Here is a 20,652-nt window from a genome sequence, read left to right on the forward strand (position 1 = left end):
ATATTTGTTGAATTAGAAAAAAGATCAAAAAAGTATGAAATTAGAATTTATGGACAAATTCAAGTTCAAATATGGTTATCAACTTATCTGTAACAAATATTTGTTCTTCTTTATAAATGAGTGCATCATAATTTTTTAACATAAAATTTATCAAGGTCCGGACTTCACCCGATAAAAACTTGATTTTAGTGTGGCCCGAAAGTTGTGCAATTTCACCAGGTCTAGGGTCGGGTAAAGATTTCAAAAATAGATCCGGTTATTATTTAGGGTCAATTCGAATCAAGACGAACCCGATTTCACCCATCCCCACCCCTAATTGAATGTAATTTATTATTTAATTAAATACATATGAAAAATATTAAATAATAAATTAAATAACTATTCCGGTCCAGTCCAGCTGGCCTAATACCTGGACTCGAAGGCCGGCCGACCCGCCGGTTTGCACGACCCGAGTCGAGTGGTGACTCGAGTGCCACCTCCCCCCACACAATGCACACGACGACTGGGAAGGAAGCTTTTTGGAAGGTGACTCTCCCTGTGGAACCTGTCCTATTGCAGACTATATAAGGGGAGCGCCCTACCCCTCAGCAGAGGTACGTCACTTATCCTTTACCCTAACTGCCGCCTTTGTATGGATATTGATTTGGGCGTTGAAGTCCTTTTGCAGGAGGCCCCCTCCCTCATTCCACATCGCTAGCCCGGAAAAACCTCAAACCTCCAATTTTCTCCTTTATACATCAGTTTGGGAGATCTATACGCATAAAAATGATCCGAATCCAGTTTTTCTATTATTTCTAAGCGTTCGGCACAATCGACTCGTTCAAAATCCGAACCGAACAATAATTATTACTATTTTATGATATATGTAAAAAATATGATATTTTTTTATTCTCCTCCGGTATAGATGAAATCATGAAATATAAGATAAGTTAGCTCAAACTTCTTATCAATTCATTTTATTGGACATTGTGTTTTCAAACTACAATTTCAAAGTAAAGGTGCCTATATATCTTGTCTTATTTTACTATATTTTCAAACATCAATACGATGACTCTTTTTAATTTTCTATATCCAAACAAATTAAATGAGCTAAAAAAAACATTTCCATTTCATTCTATTCAATATTATTTCATCACTTCGTGTTCCTATTCTTCGTATTCGCAATCAAAATAATAATCGAATTAAAAAAAAAAAAAAACAATTTCTAGAAGAATTTAGTTTTTTAAAAATAAATGAATATTCTTTTGAAGTAAGAAATTAATCACTTTATATAATAAGGTAAAATTATTTAACACGTTGACGTCATATTTAATTATTTACCGGTTTATCCTGAACTATAAATGTATGATCTAGTTAAAAATTGAAAGTACTAATTAGTTAACCGCTGCCAAGAAACAATAGCTCAAATGACATAATTTTTCCATACTCAATTAAGAGGTTGCGGATTCGAGTTTTCTTATCTTCGGTAAAAAAAAATTAGTTAACCCCTAAACTTAGGAGAATACTCATTTTAGTAGATTAAGAAGATTGAAATTTTTTACTTTATGCACTATATTGATGACAAATTAAAATATTTAGCTATCTTTTCCATTTCTTTTATTTAACCAATTCGATCATATAGGTTAGATAAACATTTTGTTATTTTCAAAATAACTACTATGTCAAAAAAAAATCATGAAAAATAATGAAATAACACGTTTATTTTCATATATAAATTAAACAAGACATATATTATGAAATTGAGAAAAAATCTATTATAAATTGTCAAATAAATAATATGAATTCAATTTTAATATACTAACCGTGTAAAAAATTTTAAATGACCATATAATTAATTAGATTTATAGATTTAGATTATTTGTTAAGTGATAAATTAAAAAATTAATTATTTTTTATGGTGTGTAATGAGTTATTTGCATAAAATTATTCACTACAACAAATGTATCAAATAGTGATAGTTTATTTTGATAATAGCGACGGTTTTAAATCGTCATAAAATCATATTCCAACGGTTTGAAATGTGAAGATTAGTTTTTGCGATTGTTTCCAACAACTAATAGTATAACCACCATTAACCCAATATACTGCGTCAAATTATTTAGCGGCGGTTCGACGATATGCCCAGACATGATTTATGTACCCAGGCACAAACTGCCGCAAAGCGAGGGAGTGCTTGTTGAAAATTAAATTTATATATACAAAGATATTTATATAAATAGCGATAACTGTGATCGAAAATGTTTGGTAATCAAAGAAAATCAACCAAAAACAGTCATAATTTGTCTTATTTAGCATTCATTAATTGTTACAACAATTAATGAATGCTAAATAAGGCAAGTTCTTGCTTTTTTTTTTTGTCTCTCTAGCATTACCCAACTGTAATATGATTTTGTGCATGCATGTTTTATAATTGCATGTGTGTGTGCAAAAGAGTTAAAATATAAGGCCGCAAAGTTGGGGGGCAAGTTTGGTGAAGAGTCGTTCAGCTCGTTGAACACACCCATTAAGAAAATGGAGTCATAAGTCTTAAGTTTCAATTAAACCATTATACATGACATTCCCATTTTCAAAATGTAGCAACTTATCATATCATATCATAAATATTCCATTATTTAAGCTTATATGCATTGTTTTTTATTTGAAATGTTCTTAACTAAGTAGTATTATTTTGAACTTTGGGATTCTAGCTTATCTTCAAGTGATTAAGTTTTTCCACGACTTGGAAAATTTTCATTCCAGCTTTCAACTTTGTGGTGGAAGTAGTTAGACCTTTGTAATTAGTTTATAATTTATTTATTTTTTATTTTTTGTTCTCGTGCTCTATCTCTTAGCCCTTGGAGTCTTTAGCGCGTGGACCTTAAAAGATGAAGAATATTAGCCAACTAAACTTTATGGTTTACATCCCACTATATATATATATATATATATATATATATATATATATATATATATTAGAGTAAAGTATCGTTTTTGTCCTCAATGTTTGGGGTAAGTCCTATTTGTGTCCCTAACGTTTAAATCGTCCTATTTGTATCCTTAACGTTTATAAAAGTGATTCAATGTTATCCTACTATCAATTATATTAACAAATCAGATTATATTTCTCAATTATTCTCACTTGGATGTATTCATTCTCAAATATGTCTCATTTGAATGTGTTCGATTTTAATATTATACCCACTATTTGTGTTTAGATTCAATTATGTTCCTAAAAAAGTGAATTATGTAAATGTTGTAGGAATTAGTTTCAACTTTTGATGAGCTATTTTTCGGAATGGATTATCGATTCTATCCCAGACATTTGTATTCTAACTTCAAGAAGAGATTTTTAAAACTCAAACTAAATCGTTCATGATGTGTAATTGAGGGCAGGATAACATTGAATCACTTTTACAAACGTTAGGGATATAAATAGGACGATTTAAACGTTAGGGACACAAATAGAATTTACCCCAAATCGTTGGGGACAAAAATAATACTTTACTCTATATATTATTTTTTAACCAATTTCCACTTAAGAGTAAATATGCTTAATTATTATAATTTTATTGTTGAAGTAGTGGGATAGAGTTGACACAGCTCAATTATTAGATAATTATTATTATACTAGTTCATATCAAGGCCGCGAAGGTACAATGTTATTAATCTAGCAACATGTTTGGTTTTCTATTTAAAAAATTCTAAATAATAGTTTATAAGAAAGTTAATCTCTATTTTTTTTTTAGAATAACATATATATTTGGAACTAATACATCTATAATAAAGTCACAAATTAAATGACAGCTATATTATTAGCCAACCGGGGAGAGATCATTAATCTATTATCCTAATCAACTAATTAAATTCAAAATGTTACATCCGAAATTAATCGGTCAAAATTGCAAGTACTACCACTTCTTAATAATTAGAAGGATAAGTATGATTTTGATTTTTTAGGTATAAACTGAAAATTTTTTTTGTTTTGAATTTTTTTTGCATACAAATTATTTCTAAGATTTAACTTGATTTTAAAATCGTCCTTACTTTAAGGATCAAAATCGTATAAAGGTGATGGTGGAAGCGAAGGCAGAGGTGGATCATGGACAACTTTTTCTTCCCTTTTTCCTTCTTATTTTTTCTTTTTTCATTCGCAAGACCAGAAATATTAGTTTTTTTTTATTTTATAAATTTTTTTGTTATGAATAATTTGGTCCAAAATTTTAATATTTAAATAAAAAAAATAATTTTAAAAATAATTTTAAACTTTAGAGATGATTTTATATGTTAGAAAATTTTTTTCGATCGTATTAAACCCTAATTAGAATTTTGTCGAATGGAGGGGGTCATATCACTTGTCCTGCAATGCAAGGAATATGTACAAATTAAATTATATGTTGAATGGTCGTACATATACCATATAATTAACACCATATGCGTAATAATCATAATGTAGATAGATAGATATATTTTCAGAATGCTACTCATAATTAATATATCAGCATTTGGTACCTTTTTGCATTTAATCCATCCTCATCCTTTTCTTTGATCTTCAATTATAATGAAAAGTTGATATATCTATATAGCTAGCTATCCCTCAGCACACTTAATAAATGCATAGTCATAGTCCAAAGAGAACTTTAAATAATTATAGGTTGGTCTTTGATCAAATATGAATGAAAGAAAATTTAAGCCGTGAGCCAAAGGGCATTGAGCCAGCTAGTGTTGTGTGAATTGAGGACCCTAATCACACTTCTTAGACTTAGACCATACTCATAATTGATAATAAATAATTCAGAGCTGTTAGAAAGAACAATTATAAGAGGATTTTTTATTTTTAATGTATATTTTATATTCAAACATACATATGTTATATTAAAATGACTAATGTAGTAGTTGAATTTTTATATATAAATTGTCAAAACAAAAATATAATATTAAGATAAAAAGTAAATAAATTGATTAAAATTTTATTATTGAATAATGAAATATATTATTTACTGAATTTTTTAATCTCAAGTTGATAAAAATCTATACCATTTTGGAAAATAAATTTTCTAAAGTCTATTTATCATATTACAAGGATTAATTTACAGCAAATATTTTAAAATTTTGTTATAAATAAATGGTTGATACATATAAAAAGAAGATTCGAGTTTAATATTTATTTAAGTAAACATTTGAGTGAATATTCGATTTAATGGCAAAACTAAAGAAGGATCGACATGTGCCATGGTCTTCTCTATCAGTGATATATATAATATTATATTATAGTATTGTATAATCTTAATACACCATTCTTATACATTATTTTATTAAAATCATTCATAATAAAATTAACAAAAATACTAAGTACATATTAAAATTAATTATAAAAATTTATTATTATGTATTTGAGTATTTAACTCGTTTTTACTATATATTTTATGAAAAAGTATAGGTAGATAATGAAAATATTAAACGAAGACGGCACTAAAAAAGTCGCATTCTACAAAAAAATTATTTTAAAATAAGACTCGTCTGTTTCTAATTTTTTTTTTCACTTAATTCTTTTACATAGAAAATGAGACTCAATATTTTGACTGCAATTTAAAATCATCATATCATAGAAATAACATATATACCCATATATAATATATATATATATATATAAGATAAATATAATATATTTTATATATATATAATAGGCTGCTATTATCTAATTTAATATAGTATTTATACATTATCTAAATAGAATCTCGAATTTAGATATATATTGGATGTTCAATTCATTAGGTGTGTGGATAGTTATTCTAATATTAAAATTTTTAGGTGGATAATTTGGCATAGTGTAGTATATTTTTATTTTAGAGTTCATTTTTTACATTGTTCACAAAAGTCATTGTCTATCTAACAAAGTCGATATTTTATATCACTAATTATTGTAGTAACTAATTTTAATGTGTATTTAACATTATTATAAATTAATTATAAAAATTTGCCAATTAGATCCCTCGATGTTAGAATTTCAGTTCCGCCACTGAAATATATAGTATACTATTATAAATAATGAATACTTATATCTAAAAGTATTAATAATGGTGCTGACTGCTGAGTTGTGAAGTATTTATTCTAACAACAGTTCTATTGGCTACAGAGTAGTGAATACTACATGCTTTCGTAAGGTTAGTGGTTTTATATATAATCAGTGACAATTAATGACATTAATTCACAGGAGGAGGTTTGAATAGGAAGTCATTAATAAAGAAAGAAAAAGTGTATGTCTGCTGACTGCTGCAATTATTTGTTTAATTTCTTCGATTTAGTAATATATATAAATAAATATAAATTAAGTTTGTCCGCAAGAAAATGTGAAAAGTTATGTGTGCTAGCTGTTATTAATAATGATAATAAATTTGAGTTAACGTAGCTTTTGCTTACAAAATTATGGTGATCTGATATTGAAGAATTAGATTAGGTCTACGCGGAGGTTTGAAGTTTTTTCAAATTCCTATTACTCCTTCTTCGCCGTCAGATTCACTTTAGATTTATATAGGTGACATTAAATTAATAAAAAATAATTTTATTTAATTCTTTTTATTTTTTAATATATTTAATAATTTTTTAAAAATAAAAATAAAAAAATTAAAATAAAATATATTTTTTTTAAATTTATAATTTATATTTTTTAAAATATTTTAAAAAAAATTTACGTAATAAATAAATAAATAAATATTTTTATATGATTATAGTTAAATATAATTAATAAATAAAAAAATATTTTTACATGAGATATTTAAATATAAATTTTTTTTTTATAAAATCTTTCGAAATAAAAAATAACTTAAAAAAATATATTTTTTTAGAAATTTGCCCAAATAAATCCTTTATTATACTTATCAATATGTTAAATTATTGTTTGATTTGGTGGAATTAGCCACTATATATATTTTAGGTTAGAAATTTATGTGTAGTTATTTTCATATGAAGTTAATATTTGAAAATTATTAAATAATTTAATAAATTTGACTAAATTTTTTTAATAATTTTTAACTCTTAACTTTACATAAAAATAACTGTATATAAATTTTTATCATATTATATATTTATATTTATATATATAGAGCCATTCAACTAATCTATATTGTTGAAAATGCACATAATGAAGAACAATGTATATAGCTAGCTAGGCCCTAAAGATGTTAAGTTTTTCACATTTTTTTCTTATATATAGGTATCTTACATGCATTGTTAGTGTTCATGAAAACGTGTTAATTACTATATGTATAGACTTAGTATTATCATTCAAACTGCACTATGCTCCAATTATAATTTTTTAATTGAATATATATACGAGGTTATTCTTTCCAAATACATGTGCATGTTTTATTTAACAGGAAAAATTCTTACCTAATCAATTGTGTTATTATTGATATTATATGTATATAAAAAATCAGTTATTAATCATTCACATGTATAAAAAAATATAAATGTTAGAATATGAGTTGGATATTAAAAAATGTATAAATGTATATTGAGTCAAGTAGTGTATGCCATTGACGACGGGTCCTAATATCATTGCAACAAACCAATATAATCAACCCTTGATCATCACCATAGATCAAGAAGGATAAAAATGTCAATGCATAAAATTGTCAATTGTTAGGAGGCATCTTCATCCAAACGTCATGCTTGAGATCTATTTTTAGAGTACTGCTAGGGAGTCGGATATCATTGGGGTTACCAAGGATCGAACTCTTGATCTTTCGGACCATATTATGAAACCATTCATTCCAAAAGCGTAACCTGACAGGACAATGTAACACTAATGGTCATATCTTTAATAATTCATTACTTCCTAAATCTCCATTGTACACATTGTACGCTTAGGCCATTGACTCCCGGTACTTATCCTATTTTTAATCTAGAACAAAAAAAAAAAAGTCATGTGGTCAACCTTTGGCGACTCAGAATTTTTTTTTTTTTTGTCAGTAGATTGGACAACCCCCAATCTTAGGTACATAATACACCCACACACTTCTCACATATTTATCACATTTTTTCCCCTCAAATGCATCCTCTAGAGTTTGAACTCTAGACCTTTAGTAATGGGGAGGGGGCGACTCAGAATTTCAAGTAAATATAATGTGAGAAGACATTTTTTTTTTTTTGGGCCTCTGAGAAGACAGACTACAAATAGAACAATAATAAATATACTGGCAACTAGATTAAGCCCAATAAAGAAAGCGGTAGCGCCTGAATCCAATATATGGGTAACTAGTTTAATTATGGGCTTACAAAAATATCAGGCCTAAAAATTAAAAAACGGAAGTCATTTTGATAGTTGTACAAGATAGGCCCAATTCCATAAAAAAATGACCAATTTAAAAAAGACACCACTTGCTATCACTTGTTAACAAATAGTAAGCCCGAATTGAAAACCCAATTCAAAACACCCATGGGTTTCCGAGGAAAAAAAAGGGAACAGAGTTCAAGCAATATTTTCTTTTCCTGACCAAAAAGAGCAATATTTCCATTCTATGCTCAAAAAAGAAAAAAGAAAAAAGAAAAGCAATGTTTCCTTTAAAATAAAAACAAAATTGTCGGGGGTTCGAATCCCGCGTTGTGCATGCAGCAATCCATTGGCCAGCGGCAGACCCTTAAATGGAGCTCAGATCCGCGACGGATTAATCCTTGACCTATCGAGTTGGGGGATATCGTGGGTAACAAAAAAAAATCAAATTGTTAATTCGATTAGTTTTTAGACAAAAACATTTTGAGAGGCAAAATAAACCGCAATAACATACATTCTTACTGCTAAAATATTCTCTATTTCGTGAAAATTTAGTTACAATTAATTTCATCTGAAATTGATAATTAAATGATTTGATAGATTTGACAAAATTATCATTTAACTATTTTTAACTTTCAATTCACATGGAGTTACTTTAATTTCTACCTTTTCGCTTTAAAACCTAATTTGTAAATAGTTTCTGTTACGGCCTGGCCCAAACTCGCGCGGGTCGACCCGACCCGAGTTCTCGCCGGTCATATAATCCGCCTTCCGCCCGACCCGGACACGCGTCCCGTACGGCTTGCACACAGCCGAAGGACAGCGCTCTTGAAGGTATGGGCCTGGCCATTGAAGGGGCCCACTACTGACATGTATATAAGGGGGAGACTGGCTCTCCCCCCAAGGTGCGTGACATTCACACATCATTCCCTCTCCGCCTGCACATATTCTGACAAGGGCGTCGGAGTGTCTTTGCAGGTGGCACCCCCCCTTTTTCATCAGAAGTGCTCGGGACCTCGCTCACCCGGAACCAGGAAACCACGGCCAGACGAGCTCCTCCACCGTCCGAAGCATTGACCTCAGGATCCTAACCCGAACGTCCGGTACCCGACCTACCGAACATTGGCGCCGTCTGTGGGGATCAGACGTTCATGGATTTCGTACTGGTCCAGACTGGGACTGGTTCCGAGGTAGCGCCTCCCATACTCGGGGGAGGCGCCGTCGCGACGGAATCCCGGCAGCAGCAACGGTCGCCCACGAGGGATGCGACGCAGACTCACGAGAGACGCCCCTTCGGGGGGACGGGTGACAACCACGCCAGGATAATGCAAGAACTACGCCACAGAATGCAAGACTTAGAGCGCAGACTAGCAGAAAGAGAGCGCGACCAACGCTCCCCAGAGCGGAGCCCCACCCGTTCCCGTTCAAGAAGCCACTCGAGGCGCACGCCGAGCCCCCATTGCGAGTCGGAGAGCACTGAGGAACGGATACGCCCCAGAAGAAGAAGTCGCGACCCCATTATCTACGCCCGACACGAAAGGCGGCGCGCGTCGAACAGAGGCAACGAGGAACGTCACCGCGAGAACAATGAGTCGAGAAGAACTGCCCGAGGACCTGTCATAATAGGAGCGACCCCTTTCCACCGCTCTATACTTGAGGTCCGATTACCAAAACATTTTGACAAACCGACAGACATGAAGTATGACGGAACACAAGACCCCCTAGAACACTTGACGGCCTTCGAGGCCAGGATGAACCTAGAAGGGGTGGGAGACGAGGTCAGATGTCGCGCTTTCCCGGTCACCCTAGCGGGCCCGGCAATACGGTGGTTTAACAACCTCCCGCAAGGCTCGGTGACCCAGTTCACCGACATCAGCCGCGCTTTCTTGGCTCAGTTCACAACTAGGATTGTTAAAGCCAAACACCCAATCAATCTGCTGGGGGTGACACAGAGACCCGGAGAGCCGACCAGGAAGTACCTAGACCGTTTCAATGACGAGTGCTTGGAGATTGACGGTCTGACGGACTCAGTGGCAAGTTTATGCTTAACGAACGGGCTGTCAAATGAGGATTTCAGGAAACACCTCACCACGAAGCCCGTCTGGACGATGCAAGAGATCCAGTGCGTGGCCAAAGAATACATTAATGACGAGGAAGTCAGCCGGGTCGTGGCTGCCAATAAGCGGCAGCCCACCTACAACCAATCCCGGCACTTCGAAGCCAGAGAAAGACCAAAGGAACACGCCAAGGACGGCGGTCCGAGCAAGCCATCCAAACCGTTCCCCCGAGTTGGGAGGTTCACCAACTACACCCCCCTTACGGCATCAATCACTGAAGTTTACCAACAGATAGCAGAAAAGGGGATACTGTCGAAGCCCCGACCACTGAAGGACAGGACGGGAGGAAACAAGAACCTCTACTGCGAGTACCACAAGGGTTACGGGCACAAGACCCAAGACTGCTTTGACCTAAAGGACGCCCTCGAGCAAGCTATCAGGGACGGCAAACTCGCCGACTTCTCCCACCTTATAAGGGAACCAAGGAGACGCAACCGGGACAACGACAACGAGGACAGATCCCGACCGACAAGACAGCGCCAGGAGCCAGAGGGTGACGACCACGGCCTCACGGTGGTAAACGTGGTGACGGCCAGGAATACCGCCCCGAGGTCAAAATCGGCGCAGAAGAAAGATGCCAAGGTCTTAGCGATCTCCTCCCCGCCTGGTAGAGGTCTTAAGGGTCTCCCACCTATCTCTTTCGGCCCGGAGGACCAATGGTTCGACGAAGCGCTGGAAAGTCCGCCCATGGTCATTACGGCTAGGGTCGGAACTGGCCTCGTCAAACGAATCCTGGTAGACACGGGGGCAGACTCAAACATCATGTTCCGAAACGTTTTCGATGCCCTGGGATTGAGAGATTCCGACCTGACGACCCACCAGCACGGTGTGGTAGGGTTAGGAGACCACTTCATAAAGCCAGATGGAATCATCACACTCCCGACCTCTGTGGGACAAGGGCAAAGACGAAGGACAATCATGGCAGACTTTGTAATATTACGAGATTCAACGGCCTATAACATCATCCTGGGGAGAAAGACCATTAACGACCTGGGGGCAGCTATCAGTACGAAACTACTGGTGATGAAGTTCATCACCGATGACGGATCCGTGGGATCACTCCGGGGCGACTTGGAAACGGCAGTCGCCTGCGACCATGCCAGCCTTTCTCTCAGAAAAAAATCAAAGGAGGCGTCAGGAGTTTTCCTGGCCGACCTGGACGCCAGGGTAGACGACAAACCCAGACCAGAGCCAGAAGGAGACTTGGAGAAGTTCAGAGTCGGCGAGGAACACGATAAGTTCACATTCATAAACAGGAACCTCCCGCACGAAATAAAGGAGCCTTTGATGGAGATGATCAGGGCTAACGCCGACCTCTTTGCCTGGACGCCTGCCGACATGCCAGGAATAGACCCCCAGCTCATGTCACACCATCTGGCCGTAAAGACGGGAGCCAAACCAGTGGCCCAGAGAAGGAGGAAAATGTCGCAGGAAAGGGCGGACGAGGTAGCCAAGCAAACGGCCAGCCTCTTAGAAGCGGGATTCATCCGGGAATTGGATTACTCGACTTGGTTGTCGAATGTGGTTCTGGTTAAAAAACACAACGGGAGGTGGAGAATGTGCGTAGACTACTCTGACCTCAACAAGGCTTGTCCCAAGGACTGCTACCCCCTACCTAATATTGATACGCTCGTTGACGCAGCGGCAGGGTACATATATCTGAGTTTCATGGACGCCTATTCAGGATATAATCAGATACCGATGCACCGACCTGACGAGGAAAAAACGGCATTCATAACGCCAGGAGGCATCTATTGCTACAAGGTCATGCCATTTGGCCTAAAAAACGCAGGAGCCACATACCAAAGATTGATGAATAAGATATTCAGCGAACTCCTGGGCAAAACAGTGGAAGTTTACGTAGATGACATACTCGCAAAAACCGCCCGACCTGACGACCTCCTGAGTGACCTTAACGATGTTTTCTCGTCCCTACGACAACACGGCATGAGGCTTAATCCACTCAAATGCGCGTTCGCCATGGAGGCCGGAAAGTTCCTAGGCTTCATGATCACTCAAAGAGGAGTGGAAGCCAATCCCGAAAAATGCCAGGCTATCCTTCAAATGAAGAGTCCGGGTTGCATCAAAGACGTCCAAAGACTCGCTGGGAAATTGACAGCTTTGTCCCGTTTCCTCGGCGCATCGGCGGCAAAGGCCATACCTTTCTTCAACTTAATGAGAAAGGGAGTGACGTTCGAATGGACACCAGCATGCGAAGAAGCATTCGACCACTTCAAGCAAATCTTGGCGGCACCACCGGTCCTCGGGAAACCCAGAGCCGGAGAACCACTCTACCTCTATCTATCAGTAACCGAGGAAGCGCTTGCCGCGGTCCTCGTCACAGAAGAAGCGAGGACACAACAGCCCGTCTACTTCGTGAGCAGGGCACTCCAGGGACCAGAGCTGAGGTACAGCAAACTGGAAAGACTGGCACTGGCACTCCTGGTATCCTCCCGAAGGTTAAGACAATACTTCCAAAGTCACCGTATAGTTGTAAGGACAGATCAGGCGATTCGGCAAATATTGCAAAAACCTGATTTGGCTGGAAGGATGATGACCTGGGCCATCGAGCTCTCACAATATGACCTGCAGTATGAGCCTCGACATGCAATCAAGGCACAGGCAATGGCTGACTTCTTAGTGGAGGTAACGGGCGACCCTTCCGAGGAAACGGGCACACGGTGGAGGCTTCATGTGGACGGAGCCCCCAACCAAACGTTCGGAGGAGCAGGGGTCATCTTGGAAAGCCCAGCAGGGGTCATCTATGAGCAATCGACCAAGTTCGAGTTCCCAGTGTCAAACAACCAAGCTGAATATGAGGCCCTCCTAGGCGGATTAGTACTGGCTCGGGAAGTCGGGGCGACAAGGGTCGAAGTATGCAGCGACTCCCAAGTCGTCACCTCGCAGGTAAACGGAAGCTACCAAGCCCGGGATCCCCTCCTCCAAAAATACTTGGAAAAGGTTAAGCAAATGATGAGCCAGTTCCAGGAAGTCATCATCCAGCACGTTCCAAGAGAAAAGAACACACGAGCAGACCTTTTGTCGAAGCTAGCGAGCACAAAGCCAGGATCGGGTAACCGGTCGCTCATCCAGGGCATGGTGAAGGAACCAACGGTCGCCCTCCACCTGACGGGGGCGAGCCCCTCATGGCTGGACCCCATTACCACCTTCCTGGAACTCGGCAAGTTACCCGAAGATGAGAAGGCGGCCAAAGCTTTAAGAAGGGAGGCGGCCAGATACGCAATCATACAAGGACAACTATTCAAAAAGGGACTCAGCCAGCCCCTATTGAAGTGTTTGCACCCCGACCAAACGGACTACGTGCTTAGAGAAGTCCACGAAGGGTGTTGCGGACATCACATCGGGGGCAAAGCCCTAGCAAGGAAGCTCGTTCGAGCAGGATACTACTGGCCAACAATGATGAAGGACTCGAAGGAATTTGTCACAAAATGCACAAAGTGTCAACAAAACGCCAACTTTCACAAAGCACCAGCCTCCGAGCTAAGCTCGCTAACGACTACGCGCCCCTTTTCACAATGGGGAGTCGACCTCCTGGGACCCTTCCCGGTCGGCCCAGGACAAGTCAAATACCTCATTGTAGCCATTGACTACTACACCAAATGGGTAGAGGCTGAACCACTAGCCACCATATCGTCCTCCAACTGTCGGAAGTTCATGTGGAGGCAGGTGATAACACGTTTCGGCATCCCAGAGATCGTTATCTCGGACAATGGAACTCAGTTCACCGACAAGAAGTTCATGGAATTCCTCTCTGGCCTAGGGATAAAGCAAAAGTTCTCCTCAGTAGAACATCCCCAAACAAACGGGCAGGTAGAAGCCGCAAACAAAGTCATCCTTCTCGGCCTAAAGAAGCGCCTAGACAGCAAGAAGGGAAACTGGGCCGACGAACTTCCCTCCGTCTTATGGTCCTACCGGACAACAGAGCAAAGCGCCACGGGGGAAACCCCCTTTCGCCTGACCTATGGGGTCGACGCGGTAATACCAGTTGAAATCGGCGAACCAAGCCCCCGACTACTCCTCGCGGGCATGAGCGAAGCGGTTGAGAAAGACTTGATCGAAGAAACAAGGGAGATGGCTCACCTAACAGAAACGGCGCTGAAACAAAGAATGGCCCTGCGTTACAACGCAAAAGTCCTCAAACGAGACTTCGCAGAAGGGGACCTCGTCCTACGACGCAACGACATCGGCGTCCCGACCCCAGGAGAAGGCAAGCTGGCGGTAAATTGGGAAGGCCCCTACAGGGTAAGGGAGGTACTCGGCAAGGGCGCTTACAAACTCGAAAAACTGGACGGCAAGGAAATACCCAGAACATGGAACGCAAGCAACCTAAAGAGGTTCTACTCCTGACCCACCGGCTCAACGACCAGAGAGCCTAGCCAGAGAGTTAGTATTCGCCCCATCCACATGCTAATTCAACTTGTTTACTTACCTTGTCAAATACTTACCCAACTGTCGAGTAATTTTTACTTGTTCAAATTTTTTATCTTTTGTTAAAACTCTCTTACTTGATATCTGTTCCTCGTGACCAAAATCTAAAACGGCACCCCGGGACTGATCACCCCGGGAGCCAGACGGCTCATGGGCCTCAACCAATTCAACGACTACGCGACCGAACCGGTCCGAACTGCTACCAAATACGAAAACGGCAAGACGGGCACAAGACATAAGCCCGCCCAGATTAAACGGTAACACGAAAACGACAACACGACAAAATAATGAAACAAGCAAGAAATCATAGCAATCAAACGATGATAACTGACAAAGCATCAAAATGTGCAACGAACACGTAAAATTGTTCAAGGCAAACAAAACGACAAAGCATCAACAGTTTGTTCGACAAATATATTACAAAATATCCTAAGTTATAAGACCTCACTTCCTCGGCATATCGACAATTTTCCCGTCCTGGATCGTCTTGAAAACACCAATTGACGAGACCTCGAAATCGGGAGCAGCAATCTTCAGCTGGGCCTTCAGGGCATCTTCGGTCATCAAGATGGCACACTTCCCTTGCTCCTTGGCCACCTTAAGCTTCTTCTTAAGATCAACGGCCTCCGCCTTAGCGGCCTTCGCTTCCGAAATGGCCTGCTCCCGTTCCTTTTCCAAAGCGACAACTCGACCCTGAGCAGCGTTCAGTTGATTTTCTAATGTCATCTCACGCTCAAGAAGCCGAGCCACGGTCTCATCAGACGCCTTCAGCCTCTCCGCAATAAACGACGACTTCTCCTCGGCGGCATTAAGCTTTCCCCCCATCTCGGACAGCTGACCCTGGAGGAGCTCAACTTGAGCCTTAAAGTCATTATTCGCCTTAACAGAAGACTCAAGCTTCCTCCGAAGCGCCTCCATACCAGATAGCTCAAACTCAGCCTTCCGAGCTATCACGGCCCCACGAAGCAAGGTGCGATACATCCACCTCGCCTGTCCGGACAGCTCGGTCGCATGAAAATGCTCTTCCGTCCCGGGTATCAACTGGGAGTCAATGAACTTGGAGGCATCAAAATTCCTCTCCATCACGGTAAGGACCCCTTCCGGGCTGGAAGACATCTTTCGCTTCTTAGGAGTATGGATAAGCTCCACATCGCTATCCGGTTGAGGGGTGCGAGTCACCTGCTCGTCAGCAGGCCCTTCCTCATGAAGAGGGGAAGCCTGATCCCCCAAGCCCTGCTTTCCCGACTCCTCGGCATCCTGAGCAGGGGAAGCTTGGCCCGTTTTTTCCCCTGATGGACCCTCCGACTTGCCGGCGTCTTTCCCTTCGGCATTCTCATCATCACTAGCATCAAAAAAGGTCTTCATCAGGTTCTCAAGACCAGTCACGGTAGCAGACATTTCCACTGCAATAAACAACAAGAACGTTAGCCGTCAAGCCGACAAACGAATAAAGCAAGAAACATACGCAAACAAGAAAAGGAACTCACGAATATAGCTCCGGCCGGCCTCCCGTTCACCCATGAGAAGGTGGGGGTTCACGGGATTCTTTTCAAAGATAGCAAGAAGAACGTCCGCTATCTGCCTATCTACAGCCGACAACCTCTTGTACGACACTTTCACAAAAGGATTCGACCCCGCGCCAAAGCTCCAGTAAGTCTGGATAAGGCGCTCCCCCTCTAACGACAACCAGAAGGGATGGCGACCCTTAACGGGACGAACCTTGAAATACTTATCTTTGAAGCCATGGTAGGAATCCTCAAAGAGGCTAAAAATCTTCCTACCCTGAGCAGCACGGAAAGAAAGAAACCCCTTTCTTGCTTTCCCCTGCTTGGAGGGATTGGTAAGGTTGAAATAACAAAGAAAAACGTCCACCGAAGCCGGTAGCTCCAAATACTCGCAGACCATCTCGAAGCAGCGGATCGAAGCCCAGCTGTTCGGATGAAGTTGAGACGGACAGACGGATATCCGGTTCAGCAGCGCCATTTGGAAATCGGAGAACGGTATCCGAACACCGACTTGTGTGAACATGGACTTGTAAAACCAAATCCAATCGGGAACGCGAGGAGAATGGAAATTGAGCTCATAAATACGCTCACGAGGAAGCGGGACAATGGCCTCGTAGTTGGCCTCCTCGTCAGTCCCCCCACATAGGTAACCGGCTTGCCGGAACTCCGTCAATTCCTCTAAGTCCATCTGGTTGGGTGAACTCCTTATATCATCAGTTACCCAAGCATACGGGTCGTAAGCCGCAGCAGATCCGGAAGACCGGGAGACAACACGAGGCATACCTACAGCGGGGTACCACTCCGTTAGTCTATGAGGTCGGAAGCTCGAAAAAACTCAGAAACTACATCTTTCCAACTCAATCACAACCAGATACGGCTAAAGACTGCACCTACTTCACAAACCACCCAAAAAGCCTACCCTGGAATGGTACCCCCTCTCCTAACCCACCTATCCCAACGCTGAGCTGAAAAAACCTCTTAACAAAAATAAAACCAGCCATGCAATAGACACAAACAACAAATCACACAATAACAGAGCATACCACAGACACCAGAAGGGAGAAATCAGAAGATTACCTGGAACGATGAAAGAAATCTGGGCTGGAAGTTGAAGCAGGAAGGAGTTCGCGCAGGAAGCTTTGGATGTTAGGGAGAGAAGAAGTTGGAAATGATAAGAGTGGGGAGTAGATAGGGGGAAAACTGTTTAAAAACCACCCCCAAAAGCGCGAAAGGAAGCGAGGGCAAAATAGTCTTTGCGCGCGGGTTTTTTCAAATCATTATGAGCATTAAATGCCCAGCGCGGAGAACGAAACGGCAAACAGATGCCACAGCAGATCAAGAGACGCGCGCAAGAGACGCGTCCCTCCCACGATCAGCCGACCCGACGACAACGCACAAGTGTGAAAGTCACGCGCCACCAATGGCCCCCACGGCCATCGCTGACGCGTCGGGGGCACTGTTACGGCCTGGCCCAAACTCGCGCGGGGTCGACCCGACCCGAGTTCTCGCCGGTCATATAATCCGCCTTCCGCCCGACCCGGACAAGCGTCCCGTACGGCTTGCACACAGCCGAAGGACAGCGCTCTTGAGGGTATGGGCCTGGCCATTGAAGGGGCCCACTACTGACATGTATATAAGGGGGAGACTGGCTCTCCCCCCAAGGTACGTGACATTCACACATCATTCCCTCTCCGCCTGCACATATTCTGACAAGGGCGTCGGAGTGTCTTTGCAGGTGGCACCCCCCCTTTTTCATCAGAAGTGCTCGGGACCTCGCTCACCCGGAACCAGGAAACCACGGCCAGACGAGCTCCTCCACCGTCCGAAGCATTGACCTCAGGATCCTAACCCGAACGTCCGGTACCCGACCTACCGAACATTGGGCCCTGCTTTCCCGACTCCTCGGCATCCTGAGCAGGGGAAGCTTGGCCCGTTTTTTCCCCTGATGGACCCTCCGACTTGCCGGCGTCTTTCCCTTCGGCATTCTCATCATCACTAGCATCAAAAAAGGTCTTCATCAGGTTCTCAAGACCAGTCACGGTAGCAGACATTTCCACTGCAATAAACAACAAGAACGTTAGCCGTCAAGCCGACAAACGAATAAAGCAAGAAACATACGCAAACAAGAAAAGGAACTCACGAATATAGCTCCGGCCGGCCTCCCGTTCACCCATGAGAAGGTGGGGGTTCACGGGATTCTTTTCAAAGATAGCAAGAAGAACGTCCGCTATCTGCCTATCTACAGCCGACAACCTCTTGTACGACACTTTCACAAAAGGATTCGACCCCGCGCCAAAGCTCCAGTAAGTCTGGATAAGGCGCTCCCCCTCTAACGACAACCAGAAGGGATGGCGACCCTTAACGGGACGAACCTTGAAATACTTATCTTTGAAGCCATGGTAGGAATCCTCAAAGAGGCTAAAAATCTTCCTACCCTGAGCAGCACGGAAAGAAAGAAACCCCTTTCTTGCTTTCCCCTGCTTGGAGGGATTGGTAAGGTTGAAATAACAAAGAAAAACGTCCACCGAAGCCGGTAGCTCCAAATACTCGCAGACCATCTCGAAGCAGCGGATCGAAGCCCAGCTGTTCGGATGAAGTTGAGACGGACAGACGGATATCCGGTTCAGCAGCGCCATTTGGAAATCGGAGAACGGTATCCGAACACCGACTTGTGTGAACATGGACTTGTAAAACCAAATCCAATCGGGAACGCGAGGAGAATGGAAATTGAGCTCATAAATACGCTCACGAGGAAGCGGGACAATGGCCTCGTAGTTGGCCTCCTCGTCAGTCCCCCCACATAGGTAACCGGCTTGCCGGAACTCCGTCAATTCCTCTAAGTCCATCTGGTTGGGTGAACTCCTTATATCATCAGTTACCCAAGCATACGGGTCGTAAGCCGCAGCAGATCCGGAAGACCGGGAGACAACACGAGGCATACCTACAGCGGGGTACCACTCCGTTAGTCTATGAGGTCGGAAGCTCGAAAAAACTCAGAAACTACATCTTTCCAACTCAATCACAACCAGATACGGCTAAAGACTGCACCTACTTCACAAACCACCCAAAAAGCCTACCCTGGAATGGTACCCCCTCTCCTAACCCACCTATCCCAACGCTGAGCTGAAAAAACCTCTTAACAAAAATAAAACCAGCCATGCAATAGACACAAACAACAAATCACACAATAACAGAGCATACCACAGACACCAGAAGGGAGAAATCAGAAGATTACCTGGAACGATGAAAGAAATCTGGGCTGGAAGTTGAAGCAGGAAGGAGTTCGCGCAGGAAGCTTTGGATGTTAGGGAGAGAAGAAGTTGGAAATGATAAGAGTGGGGAGTAGATAGGGGGAAAACTGTTTAAAAACCACCCCCAAAAGCGCGAAAGGAAGCGAGGGCAAAATAGTCTTTGCGCGCGGGTTTTTTCAAATCATTATGAGCATTAAATGCCCAGCGCGGAGAACGAAACGGCAAACAGATGCCACAGCAGATCAAGAGACGCGCGCAAGAGACGCGTCCCTCCCACGATCAGCCGACCCGATGACAACGCACAAGTGTGAAAGTCACGCGCCACCAATGGCCCCCACGGCCATCGCTGACGCGTCGGGGGCACTGTTACGGCCTGGCCCAAACTCGCGCGGGGTCGACCCGACCCGAGTTCTCGCCGGTCATATAATCCGCCTTCCGCCCGACCCGGACACGCGTCCCGTACGGCTTGCACACAGCCGAAGGACAGCGCTCTTGAGGGTATGGGCCTGGCCATTGAAGGGGCCCACTACTGACATGTATATAAGGGGGAGACTGGCTCTCCCCCCAAGGTACGTGACATTCACACATCATTCCCTCTCCGCCTGCACATATTCTGACAAGGGCGTCGGAGTGTCTTTGCAGGTGGCACCCCCCCTTTTTCATCAGAAGTGCTCGGGACCTCGCTCACCCGGAACCAGGAAACCACGGCCAGACGAGCTCCTCCACCGTCCGAAGCATTGACCTCAGGATCCTAACCCGAACGTCCGGTACCCGACCTACCGAACATTGGGCCCTGCTTTCCCGACTCCTCGGCATCCTGAGCAGGGGAAGCTTGGCCCGTTTTTTCCCCTGATGGACCCTCCGACTTGCCGGCGTCTTTCCCTTCGGCATTCTCATCATCACTAGCATCAAAAAAGGTCTTCATCAGGTTCTCAAGACCAGTCACGGTAGCAGACATTTCCACTGCAATAAACAACAAGAACGTTAGCCGTCAAGCCGACAAACGAATAAAGCAAGAAACATACGCAAACAAGAAAAGGAACTCACGAATATAGCTCCGGCCGACCTCCCGTTCACCCATG

Source organism: Arachis ipaensis, chromosome B3 (assembly GCF_059453495.1).
Source record: "Arachis ipaensis isolate K30076 ecotype BB chromosome B3, ASM5945349v1, whole genome shotgun sequence".
NCBI lineage: Eukaryota > Viridiplantae > Streptophyta > Magnoliopsida > Fabales > Fabaceae > Arachis > Arachis ipaensis.